Raw genomic sequence first — 12,340 nt, 5'->3', positions numbered from 1 at the left:
CCGTCCCGTACCGCTGAGCATCACGCAGCACCTCAGTGTTCTCGGCGGAGGGGCTGCCTTTCTCCCTGCGGTGGTCAGCTGCCGAACGGAGGATTTGCCTCAAATCGTTCACTGGAGGAATCTCAGGATGGCTACGCTGCTGAATGATGGCATTTGCAGATGGCATTTGCTCATTAGCCTTAAAAGAGCTCCAGCAGTTTTCAGCAAAGTTTCAGGGAAAACCCCCAGAAGCTGTGGAGCTGAATATCTGATATCCCACAGCGTGCAAAACATCACGACCCACTCTAATGAACAGTTAGGAGGCACAGGGCTGTTCAATGTTCATAGAAAGGCCAGATAATGGTTGACATGACAATATAAAATCACACACATGGAGTTTGGAATTGCTAGAACAGAAATTGTTCAGATCAGAGCAACGAGGACAAGGGCCTCACATGACAGAGTTCCGTGTGGAGCTCCTGACAGTGGGCAGTAAGGACAGTGGCTGTTGAGATGGTGTCCGTTCCGCTATAAAAGTATGAGTCGGCAAGGATTCTTTTTGATAGATTTCTCGGAGGAAAATAAAGCGCAAATGCAACAATATTATATCTCAGAACTGTTTATTGATAAAAAAGAGTAAGTGCTCTTACTAAAGGGGGATAGGAAAAAAAGAGCAGAGAGGGAAAACGAGAGACAGAGAACGAAACAGAAGACAGGGACAGCATCAGCACAAGAACCCGGCTGTGTGTCAGCCTAGCTTGGCAGACCGAGCGTGTACGCTGCGAACCGCGGTGCGTCTGCGTGGCTGCCGAGGCGGGCCGGGCGGGATTTCCAAACAGCAGCAGGCTGTGTGCTCCTTCCTTCGGACACAGCGGACTGCCGAGGCGGGCTGGGCGCGATTTCCAAACAGCAGCAGGCTGTGTGCTCCTTCCTTCGGACACAGCGGGCTGCCGAGGCGGGCCGGGCGGGAATTCCAAACAGCAGCAGGCTGTGTGCTCCTTCCTTCGGACACAGCGGACTGCCGAGGCGGGCTGGGCGCGATTTCCAAACAGCAGCAGGCGGTGTGCTCCTTCCTTCGGACACAGCGGGCTGCCGCGGCCACGGGCGCGGCCCTGGAGCCGCCGCGTGTTCTCGCTCGCGGCACGGCGGCTGCGGGCCGGGCGCCGAGGCAGTACTGCCCGCTCCGTCGGGAGAAGAGCCGAACACCGGCTCGTCGCGGCGGCGAGCTGCCTCGCGGCACCGACCAGGCAGGGCAGGACGGGGGCAGACAGGGACACAGGACCACAGGGAGGAACAGGCGAGGCGGAGAGGGGGCCGAGCGAACCCTATGGGCGAGCCCCCGCTCCCCCTGACGTACCCAAAAGAAATGCTCCCGGTGTGTCGGGAGCTGCTGCCGTGTGCTAACGCTCCCCTCATAGCCCTCTTTGGCGGGCATTTGCCCCGCTGGCCAGGGGGTGGAGGGCACACTCACAGCCCGATCCTGGAGGCTTCCTCTGCCCTGATTGCCTGCCAGGTGAAGCTTTCCTGGGGACAGGGCTGCCAGCACATCTGCAGTCCCTATAAGAATATAACATGTGCTGAGGCATAAATAAAAATCAGATTGGTACCTCTCAGGTGAATGTGAAAGCAACAGGACAAATTATTTTCAGTAAGTCAATAGCAAATAATTATCCTTGGCTGAAAAAGGTTTTCAGCTGTGGGTTGTTGCAGGCTGGGATCCCTCTGCACACACTCCTGGGGAACAGGAGACTGGTTGTGGGGTGGACAATCACCTTCCCATGCTTCATATCATAGAATCATATAATCCCAGAATGGTTTGACTTGGAAGGAATCTTAAAGCTTATCTTATTCCACTCCCTGCCATGTGTAGGGATACCTTCCACTAGACCAGGCTGCTCCAAGCCCCATCTAGCCTGGCTGGATGAACACTTGAACACTTTCACAGATGGGGCAGCCACAGCTTCTCTGGGCAACCTGTGCTAGGGCCGCCTCACTACCCTTACAGGGAGGAATTTATTGCCAATATCCAAACTAAAATCTCTCCTCTTACAGTTTAAAACTGTTTCCCCTTGTCCTGTCACTCCAGGACCGTGTAAATAATCTCCCTTCATCTTACTTGTTGGTTCTGTTCAGGTACCAGAAGGTTGCAATTAAGGCACCACAAGGCCTATGCTATTCCTCTATGAACAACACCAGTTCTCTCAGCATTTCCTCAATTCTCTAAGTCATCTTTGTGGCCTCCTCTGGGCTTGCTGCAACAGCTTCATGTTCTTCCTGTGCTGGGCTCCAGGGTGGGAAGCAACTCTGCAGGTGGGGTCTTTCCTGAGAGGGGCAGAATTCCTCCCCTCCCAGGGGATCATCTCAGCACAGGGGGGGTTCTGGGTGCTGGCACATGTGGATGGGCCATGTCCACCTCTCACCCACTAGGTATCCACAAGTCCTTCCCCTCAGGGCTGCTCGCAATGCCTTCATCCCCCAGCCTGTCTCTTCCCAGCAGGATTGGTTCTTCCTGAGGATGGGCATGCTGGGTCTGTGCTGAGCAGGCCTGCAGCTGCTGAGTTTTTCCCTCTTGCTTCCAGAAGAGAATTCCTTGGGGAATTCAGAAAGCCAGGCTGGCATGAGCTGGAGCCCTGGCCAGAAGCTGTGAGCATGGCCACTTTGGTGGCTTTGGGTTCAGCTTTGGGTTCTGGGATCCTCTTCCCTGCCTGAGCTGTAGGACTGGGAGAAAGACCACCCTGTTTGCACAGCTGACAAGAGCAGGCTCCTGTGAAAACTGCCTGGCTGGGCCAATCAGCCATTTGAAACCAGGCCTTTTCTTGTCCTGACAGGAAGTTGACCCTGGCATATTTGTGGGGATTTCTGCCTCTTCCCAGAACTTCGGAGTGAGCTACCAAATGCCAAGAAGCCCTGCACAGCCACATTATTGTGATAAGGCACGAAATGATGACACAGACACTGCTGCTTTCAAGGGGAACAAAAAAGAGGACCTTTATTTCCTGACTCCAACATTTATAGTTTTCCAAAGTTGACAGTGGATTGGAGGGTGACAGTGCCACCTCTCCAAAGTCACTGGACAGACCAAGGGTCCATCAATTCTCTCCACCTCCATGAAAGAATGCAAAACATAGGTTTTTTACAGAATGGTGTGTGAGAAAGTTTGTTGAAAGAATGTAAACTTCAGAAGGCTTAACAAAATTTTTCAAAATCAGGGCGACATCTCACCCTTCTCTGTCTAAAAAAGAAAAAACGAAAAAGAAAATGAACAATGTGAAAAACAAACATGAACAATGTTCAGTGTCCATTTGCAGAGGAGTCATCAGAGTGAGCACTCGCGTCGTCTGCATCCGAGTCATCACCCGATGAGTCACCCGCTTGATGCCTTTCAGGTTGGTCACGGTCTCCATGTTGCCCGTCGGCCGGATTCTGTCTCTGCGGTCACAGGTCAGGGCGAACACACTTCGAAGGTACCCAGCGTACCCCAGTATCTGTGGATACACAAGCATACCCGCGCCCTGAAGCGATAAGGTCATAGGGACCTTCCCATTGTTTGGTGACTAAATTCCGCACCCGAACCTTCGCTCGAGGCTGAAGTGTCTCATCCGCAGCCTGCAACGAGAGATGATGGTTCAAAATTACAGGATTATTTGAGTTCTGCGGCACAGTGAGATGATTGATTGTGTACAAAGCTTTTGCCAACCGACTGTGCGGGGTTTCACCCTGCATTCCCCGTTTTTGTTTTTGAAGAACCCGCTTCAGAGTACCATGAGCGCGTTCTATAATAGCTTGACCGGTTGGAGAATGAGGGATACCAAACTTGTGTGAGACACCCCACAACTGCAGGAGCTGACGCACCTTCTGTGATGCGTAAGCAGGACCATTGTCGGTCTTCACAGCAGAAGGTATGCCCAGAACGGCAAAGGCCTGCCTCCAGTGGGCAATGACATCACGGGCCTTTTCTCCAGTGTGAGCAGAAGCCCACATCGCAGAGGAGAACGTGTCCACCGTGACATGCACATACTTGAGCCGGCCAAACTCGGCAATCTGGGTGACATCGGTCTGCCAAAGCTCCAAGGCCCTAAGGCCTCTGGGGTTTACCCCTGCCGGCAAAGGCGGAGCAAGCGCGTGGCAGTCGTCACACGACTCAACAATGTCACGAGCCTCAGTTGGCGTCAGCTGAAACTGCTTCTGCAGGGTATGTGCGTTTTGGTGGAAAAACCCATGTGATGCCTTGGCCTGCGCGAGTGTATCAGGCTGAGGTGCCACCCACGCTGGGTTAGCCAACTTGTCAGCCCTCGCGTTACCTTCCACTATAAAGCCTGGCAAAGAGGTGTGACTCCTCACATGCAGAACATAGAAGGGATGAACCCGAGCCTGAATGGCACGCCACAAGGTCTTCAGCAAATGAAACAAGGCAGGATTACTGACCTCCTTCAAAACCGAATGACCCAATCGCTGCGCGATGTCGGCCACATAGGCGGAATCCGTGACCAAGTTGAAAGGCTCCTGGGAAAATTTCTCAAATGCCATGACAGCAGCCCTCAGTTCAACCAATTGGGCTGATCCATCCTCATGACCTTCCAAAACCTGCCACTCAGATCCATCCTTCCAGGTAACAATGGCCTTTCCGGTCCTCCCGGAACCGTCAGTGAAGACGGTGGGTCCTTGCACGGGTTCCTGACTATTTTTGGGCCGCAAAGACATTTGTGTGAATCTCGCCACATGCAACAGCTTATGGCTGGGCAGATGATAAGTGATCTGCCCTGAAAAGTTTTCCAGAGCACTCTGCAGGGACACACTGTTTGCAAAGCTCCAGTCAAAATCCTCCCGTTGCACCGGGAGTACAATCTTTGCGGGATCCGCACCCATCAATTGCAAACACCGTTGCCGGCATTTGATTATCAAGCGAGCGATTAGCTCAAACAATGCAGTTGCCGTCTTCTGCGGCTGATGGGGCAGGAAAACCCATTCCAAGATGTGCAAGGAATCGGACCATTTGTCACTCCACTGGCCAATGATACCTGTGGGATGCGAATCTGGAGTGGTGATGAACACAGTGACATCAACGGAGGGATCAATGCGATGAACTTGGCAAGCCGAAACAGCTTGCTGAACCACCTCCAGCGCCTTTTGCGCCTCAGGGGTCAACGTGCGAGGTGACTTTAGATCATTGTCTCCTTTCAACAAATCATACAGCGGAGACAGCTGTGCATTGGTCAGTCCCAAATATGGACGCAACCAAGTGATGACACCTACCAATTTCTGAGCATCATTCAGTGTCTTCACAGAATGCACAAATTGCACCTCTTGGTGACAAATTGTCTGTTCCAGAATTTTGACCCCCAAATACTTCCAAGGTGGTTGTTGTTGAACCTTTTCTGGAGCCACTTGCAGCCCATGAGCATGCAAAGCATCCAGCAACCGAGGCTGAATCCTCAGCAGCTCATCCTGGGTGGACGCAGCCACCAAAATGTCGTCCATATAATGATACAGACGTGCATCAGGAAACTGCTTGCGAACTCCAGACAAGGCCTGGGCCACATACCATTGGCATATGGCTGGGGAATTGCGCATGCCCTGGGGCAGCGTCCTCCATTGATATCTCTGTGCCGGCTCAGCGTTGTTAATTGCTGGCACCGTGAAGGCAAATTTCGGCCTGTCATTTGGATGCAAAGGAATTGTAAAGAAACAATCCTTCAGATCCACAATGAGGATCGGCCAGTCCGCGGGAAGCATGGTAGGCGATGGCATGCCCACCTGCAATGTTCCCATGCCTTCCATCACGGCATTGACCTTTCGGAGGTCTTGCAACAACCTCCATTTCCCAGATTTCTTTTTGATGCAGAAGACAGGAGTGTTCCAGGGACTGGTAGAAGGCTCCAGATGACCCTGGTCCAACTGCTCCTGCACCAGATTTCGAAGGGCGACCAATTTTTCATGAGGGAGGGGCCACTGGTTCTCCCAAACAGGTTTGTCTACCAGCCACCGTATAGGAGGCGTAGAACAGTCTGTGCCCTTCGTCGCAGTGGCCCCCATCAAAAACCCGTCCCGATGCGCACCCCCCAGGCGGACAGAACATCCCTCCCCCAGAGGTTAGCAGGGGTAGAGGTAACATGAGGCCTAACCCAGGCCGTCTGTCCCTCCGGGTTTGCGACCAGCACGGGCCGCTGGCTCACGAAACATTGCGCCGTCCCTCCCAGTCCTGTGACAGGCGTCTCCACCGGATCCAGGGGCCACTCCGGGGGCCAGGCAGCAAGGGAGAGAATCGTGACATCAGCCCCACTGTCAAGAAGTCCGCGGAGGCGGATGTCCGACGGCGTCGCACCAGGGTTGGACAGGGTGCACAGCATCTCGGGACGGTCCTTGGACAGGACGGTGGTCCAATGAACTTGAGGCGACCCAGTGGATCCAAAGCCGCCCACAGCACGTGACCGGTCAGCCGTCCTGTGAACAGAGGACTTAAAAGGCACAAGTTGAGCAATGCGCGTCCCTTTTGGGATTGTGACGGGGGGGTGGGTGTGGAAACCATGGCACAAATCTGCCCTGTGAAGTCTGCATCAATGAGCCCCAGGTGCACAATGATGCCCTGAATGGTGGCACTAGACCTCCCCATCAGGAGAGCACTCATACCTCCACCCAAGGGACCAAAAGCATCCAGGGGAATCTTGTGTATCCGACAAGATTCTAAGACAACAGTTGCTGCGGTGCAGACATCCACGCCTGCTGATCCGCGGGTGCTGGCCGTAAGCCGGCAGAGCAGACCTCCATCAGTTCCGGGGTCTGGAGAGAGACTTGTGTCGGAGCGCCTCTCTCCGGGGCGCTCCGCTTCCAGTTTCCCGAACCCGGCAAAGCCTGGCCATTAACATGAGCCATCGCCTTGCAAGCATTGGACATGTGACCAGGCCGTCCACACCGACCACATAAAAACATGGGATATTTGGCCCTCTGCGCTGCCTTCCCCCGCTTCTTGCCATTCCGCGCATTCCCCTGCTGCGGCCACTGGCTCTGCGGCGCCGCCCAGACTGGCTGCACAGCAGTAGCCACGGCACCCAATTTTGGCCTCACAAGGTTGAAATTCGAACAGGCCTCCGCTATGTCTGCGATAGTAGCAGTCGCAGGCAGAGCCGCTATGACCATCCTACAAGCCTCATTGCTGTTAAGTTTTAACATGTTCGAAAGGAGGCGATCCCTTGTCATAGCATCAGACACCTGCCTCTCCAGAGCTGCAGACAGCCGCGATGCATAGTCCATGAACAGCTCATCAGCCCTTTGGCGAATGGTCTCATACGGCGCCTGCAGAGCAGCCACCTCCACAGCCTGAATCAGTGCCGCCACGCCCAGCTCGTGGGCCTGTTGAAGCACAAGAGGAACATAGCCAACCTGCCCCTGAACATCACTAAAATGCCCCGTGCCCAACAGCATGTCAGCGACGACCGCCCGCCGGGGGTCTTGAGCCCCCAGCGCAGCATTCTTCTGCACCGCTGCAGCTGCCAGGCGAGTCCACTTGATGTCAAAAACCACAAATTGCACAGGGTTAAAAGGAGCATGGCCCAGCTTGCGGATGTCGTGAGGCGTCAGCACGTCTGCGGTAATTCTCCGGAGAACGTGCATAACTTCCACAGACCCCAGACCATGCTTAGCAACCGCATCGCAAAGCTCCTGCTCTACCTTAAACAAAATAGGTTGATGGGTGTTGTGAGTAACACCCCTGAGCACAGGGAAAGCCTGGAGACTCCCTGACGAAGCTGCAGCACCTGCCACATCCCGTCCTGTGGGCACCACAGGGACAAAAGCAGATGCTGGGCTGAGAGCCAGCCCGACAGCGCCAGGCCCTGCATCCCCTGCAGCACCAGCAGAACCAGAGGAGACTCCCCCTTGATCCCGCAGCTGCCGTGGGGAAGCAGGATCACACATTTCGTCACCCTTAGCTTTCACTTCCCGCCAGAAACGGCCAGGTTCTTTCGGACGCACCGTGACCTGACATGAAGGCAGCGTCCACAAAGCTAACGAGGAGTGACCACGGCCCCGAGGAGCCACCGGCCCCCCGCCGGCAGCGTCAGTAGACGCGCTAAATTGAAACACCTCAGCGCCCTGCTGCGCCGCAGCCCCGGCAGAGGGCTCCGCGGGGGAAGCGGGCGCGGGCGCCGGCACGGACCGTGAAACTGGCGTGGGACCCCCCTCCCCCGACACGGGGGCGGGGCCGGGTGCCGAGAGGGGCACAGCCCATGGAGTCACGTCAGAGCGGGCCGGCACAAGGGGGGCGGGCAAAGCCTCGATGAGGGCCGGACCCGTGCCGTGAGAAGCGGCGGCGGGCACCACCTCCGTCGGGCGGGGTGGGGCGGGCGGGCTGCCCGGCCGCAGGGGCCGGGCCCGCCGGAGGAGCGACGGACGGCCCGCCCCGGGCTGCGGCCACAGACTGCGCTTGCCCAGGGACGGGAGAAACCGCCCCCCCCTTTCGAGGAGCCGGACCCAGGGGCAGGCGAAGCCGCCCCCAACGCAGCCAAGGGGTACGTGGTGGATACCCCACAGTGCGGACACAGCGCCGTCACGGAATCAGAGTCAAACAGAGGCGGTACCAGGGCCCATGACTGCCCGCCGTCCCCAAGCGCCGGGAAGGCGCACAGGGAGGGAGGGTCCCCCCCCGTCCCGCCGGCCGCGCGGGGCGGGGCGGGGCGAGGGCGGCCCCCCGGCTCCACCGAGCCCCCAGATGCCCGCGGGGCACCCCCCGCCAAGCTCGGGACCAGCTGGCCAGGAGCCAAATCCACCCCGGGGGAACAGACATCGCCCTCCGAGGCGGAGCCGCCCCCCAGCTCTCCCTCTCGGGGCGGGGTCCTGCGTCACACAGAAAACCAGACTCCCCCTCCCCCACATCCGAGACAGAAGGGGTCCCCAGGGAACCCCGAGAGCTACCACGAGGAGACGCCCGCCAAATGCCATTCAACTTTTGCCAGTGCACCAGCAGTGATCTCACATCCACCGAGCAATCGTCAAAGAGAACAACCATGAGACGATCACCCACGCGAGACCACGCCTCCCTAGAGAGCGCCTCCAAAGGGTCCGAAAAAAACCCTTGCTCTCTGGCCCACAGAAACAGACTCCCAAACTCACTCCCGGAAAGGGAAACCCCTCTCCAGTCGAGGAGAACCTTCCAGAGGTCGAAAAGATCAGAACCATCCGAGGGACTCACAGAGGCTGCCATCTCTCACAAGAGCAGCAGGCAATGCCAAGCAAACAAGGGGGGGGGAAAAGGATACAACCTCACCCAGCAAGGCCGCACGACACTCGAGGTCTCAAATCCACACGAAGGAGTTCACCAGATGTTGTGATAAGGCACGAAATGATGACACAGACACTGCTGCTTTCAAGGGGAACAAAAAAGAGGACCTTTATTTCCTGACTCCAACATTTATAGTTTTCCAAAGGTGACAGTGGATTGGAGGGTGACAGTGCCACCTCTCCAAAGTCACTGGACAGACCAAGGGTCCATCAATTCTCTCCACCTCCATGAAAGAATGCAAAACATAGGTTATTTACAGAATGGTGTGTGAGAAAGTTGGTTGAAAGAATGTAAACTTCAGAAGGCTTAACAAAGTTTTACAAAATCAGGGCGACACCACATCTCTGGAGAACTGGCTGTGACCCACACCAACAGCCAGCCCCAAACCCCTGCACTTTGTGCCATTGTTTCTGGTTTTTGTGAAAGATACAGTACATTGGAGTCAAGCTGTCATGTCCATATGAAGACCAGATTATATAATTTGACAGACATTTGGAGCAGTTTCCCAGCCTGTGGGTTCAAGTTTGCTATAAGCACAACTTGAAGCAAAAGAATTGCCTTAGATGCCAAGCTAGGGCTGTCCCCAACAATTGATGTGAAGAGTCATAAAAATCTTTTGGAATTCTCTCCTGGTTTGGCGTGAGGAGACTGGAAATGAGACCAGGAGAGGTCCCCCTTTCCCCATGGCATTCCATGGCTGACTGTACTGTACAAGAACTCTCAGGCAAACAAACCCATTCCAGTTTCAGAGAACATTTTATCCCAGTAATATGTATCAATAATACATCTTCTACAATTACAGAGTCCAATGTCAATTCCTGAATTTTACAGCTCAGCCTTAATCTATTAATCTTAACACCTACTTTTGAACAAGCTCAAACAATTTTATTGGGAACTTGAAAAGAAAGCAAACTTCTTCTTGAACAAACTACCAACTTGTCTATCTACAGAAAACAGCAAGTCTTTTAACAAACAAGAGCTAAACCCAATACAAACTAAAACTATTTAACATCCAATTGTTCCTAGCCTGAAAATCCTCAAATGTAGGTTTCCTTCCTTAGGCCAGATGCAGCCTTTTCTTTGGAATTACTTCATCTTGATCATTGTCAGACTCCACTGGTCAAGGTCTCTGCCAAATAGAAAAAAGAAAAAGGAAATTCTCCAATTGAAAGAATACTTAGAAAGGTGAAATGTTTGTACACCCAAATGCCATCTCCTCTGTCCATGCCCCAGCCAGACCAGCCAGGGGGCAGGGCAAGAGCCAAGGAGTGGGCCCAGTTCAAGGATACCAAAGATGGAAGACGAGACTGTGCCCCCAGGTCAGCAGCAGACTCCAGGGTGAGCCCATCCTTTCTTCAAGCTTCTCCCCCAGCAGTCAGGGTGTTCCTGGGCAGGGCTGGGTGACTTGAGCCCTAAATAAGCCCCCCTGCAATCCCCCAGGCTGTTGCTGCCCGTGCTGCATTGCCCTGGTGTAGTGGCTCTGCTGTCCCTGGGCCCAGTTCTGCCACCCTGGGGGCCCTCAGCAGTGGCCACAGAGTTGCCTTCCGTGAAGAGGAGCTCTTGAAGCTCATTGGTGCTGTTTGAGCTGCCCTCCTGGGCTGCACTGATGCTCGTTTGTTCTTTCTGCTCTGAGGCTCTTGCACCTCTGCCCGAGAGGGATGGGACCCTGCAGAGAGCCAGGCCAAGTGACTCCAGCTTTGCTCGGCCAGGATCAGCAATGACTCCCAGAGTTTGGAGGGAGTGGGGCCCATTTGGGAAGGCAATCCAGCTCCATGGGCGCTTGTGTTCTCTCTGTAAGACTCAGCAGCTGCTGGCTGAGGCCCAGGCAGGCTGAATCCTCCCTTGCAGGGACAGAACAAGATGCTGCTCTGGGGAAGCTCAGGGCTTTCTGAGAGGAACAAGGAACACCCTGAGCAAGAGCAGCTCTACTCCAGGGTGCCGCAAGGAAAGGCAGAGGTGGTTTTCCTCTCATCCTGGAAGTCTTACTCCAGAAGGGAAGCCAAGGCCAGTGCCAGCCACCTCTGGCAAAGAGAAAAGCAAGGAGCAGCCCTGTCATAGGGCAGTCCCTGTCAGGCTCCCAGCACAGAGACTGGGGCCTGCCTGTGCACACTCTGCTTTGCTCGTGCTTGTCTCTCTCATATTTCCTCTTCCCTGGTATGTCTGCACATAGGATGCATTCCAGTACAGGATAAAAGTTCTCAATGACATGGGCAACCAGGGACTTACAATCTTCCTGTGGAGGAACAAAACATAGTCTCAAGTCTCTAGTGGTCACAGGCCAAAGTTCAGAAAGCTTCTGAGTTCCCTTTGCAAAGGAACAGATTCCTTGGCCAGACTAAAACACATTTGTCTGGAGCAATTGTGAGGCAATTCAGATTGATCCTGAAGGCAAGAGTTGAAATCTGGAAAGAAGGATTCATCTTCCCATAGCAAGGGACACGGAGTCAGCAGTGTCTGAGGCTGTTTGTGATACTTGCATTGAAGTGGGAGGCTGCAACTGGTCCTGTTGAGCTGAGAGGCCATGGCTGAGCTGAAGCTGCTGCTGAACTCACCAGTCTGAGGAATTCAAAGAGCTCCAGCACAGCCCAGTGGAGCAGGTTGGATGCAGCTGCACTGTCCAGCAGAGCCTGCACAAGGGGTGCCAAGAGATTTCCCTGGGTGATGGAATGGGTATAAAGCTCATCCTTCAGGCCAATGATCTTCCTAAGGAAGTGCAGAGCACCTTTGTGAAGAGAGAAATGCAAGGATTCCAGAGCCACAGGCCAGGGCTGCAGTCCAGAAATTCTTTCCCATCTGTTCCCATGAATCCTGAGTTCAAGCGTTCCCTGGAACACCCAGGACATGCTAAGCTTGAAAGAAGGAAATGCCAAAGGCTACTCACTCAAGGCCAGAAATGTGTGTTGGGAATTGATCAAGAGCACAAGTCTTCTTAGCAAATACCATTGGAGAATGCAACCCCTCATGTGCTCCTTACGCCACATCACACAAAAACTCAACAGCTCCAAAATTAAGACCAGGAGTTGTGCTGTTTGATAATCATCTACAGGAAAAGTAATACCTTCAATGAGCAACAAAGAAAAAAAAAAA

Source organism: Serinus canaria, chromosome 26 (genome assembly GCF_022539315.1).
Source record: "Serinus canaria isolate serCan28SL12 chromosome 26, serCan2020, whole genome shotgun sequence".
NCBI lineage: Eukaryota > Metazoa > Chordata > Aves > Passeriformes > Fringillidae > Serinus > Serinus canaria.
Note: the sequence above shows the minus strand (reverse complement) of the source record.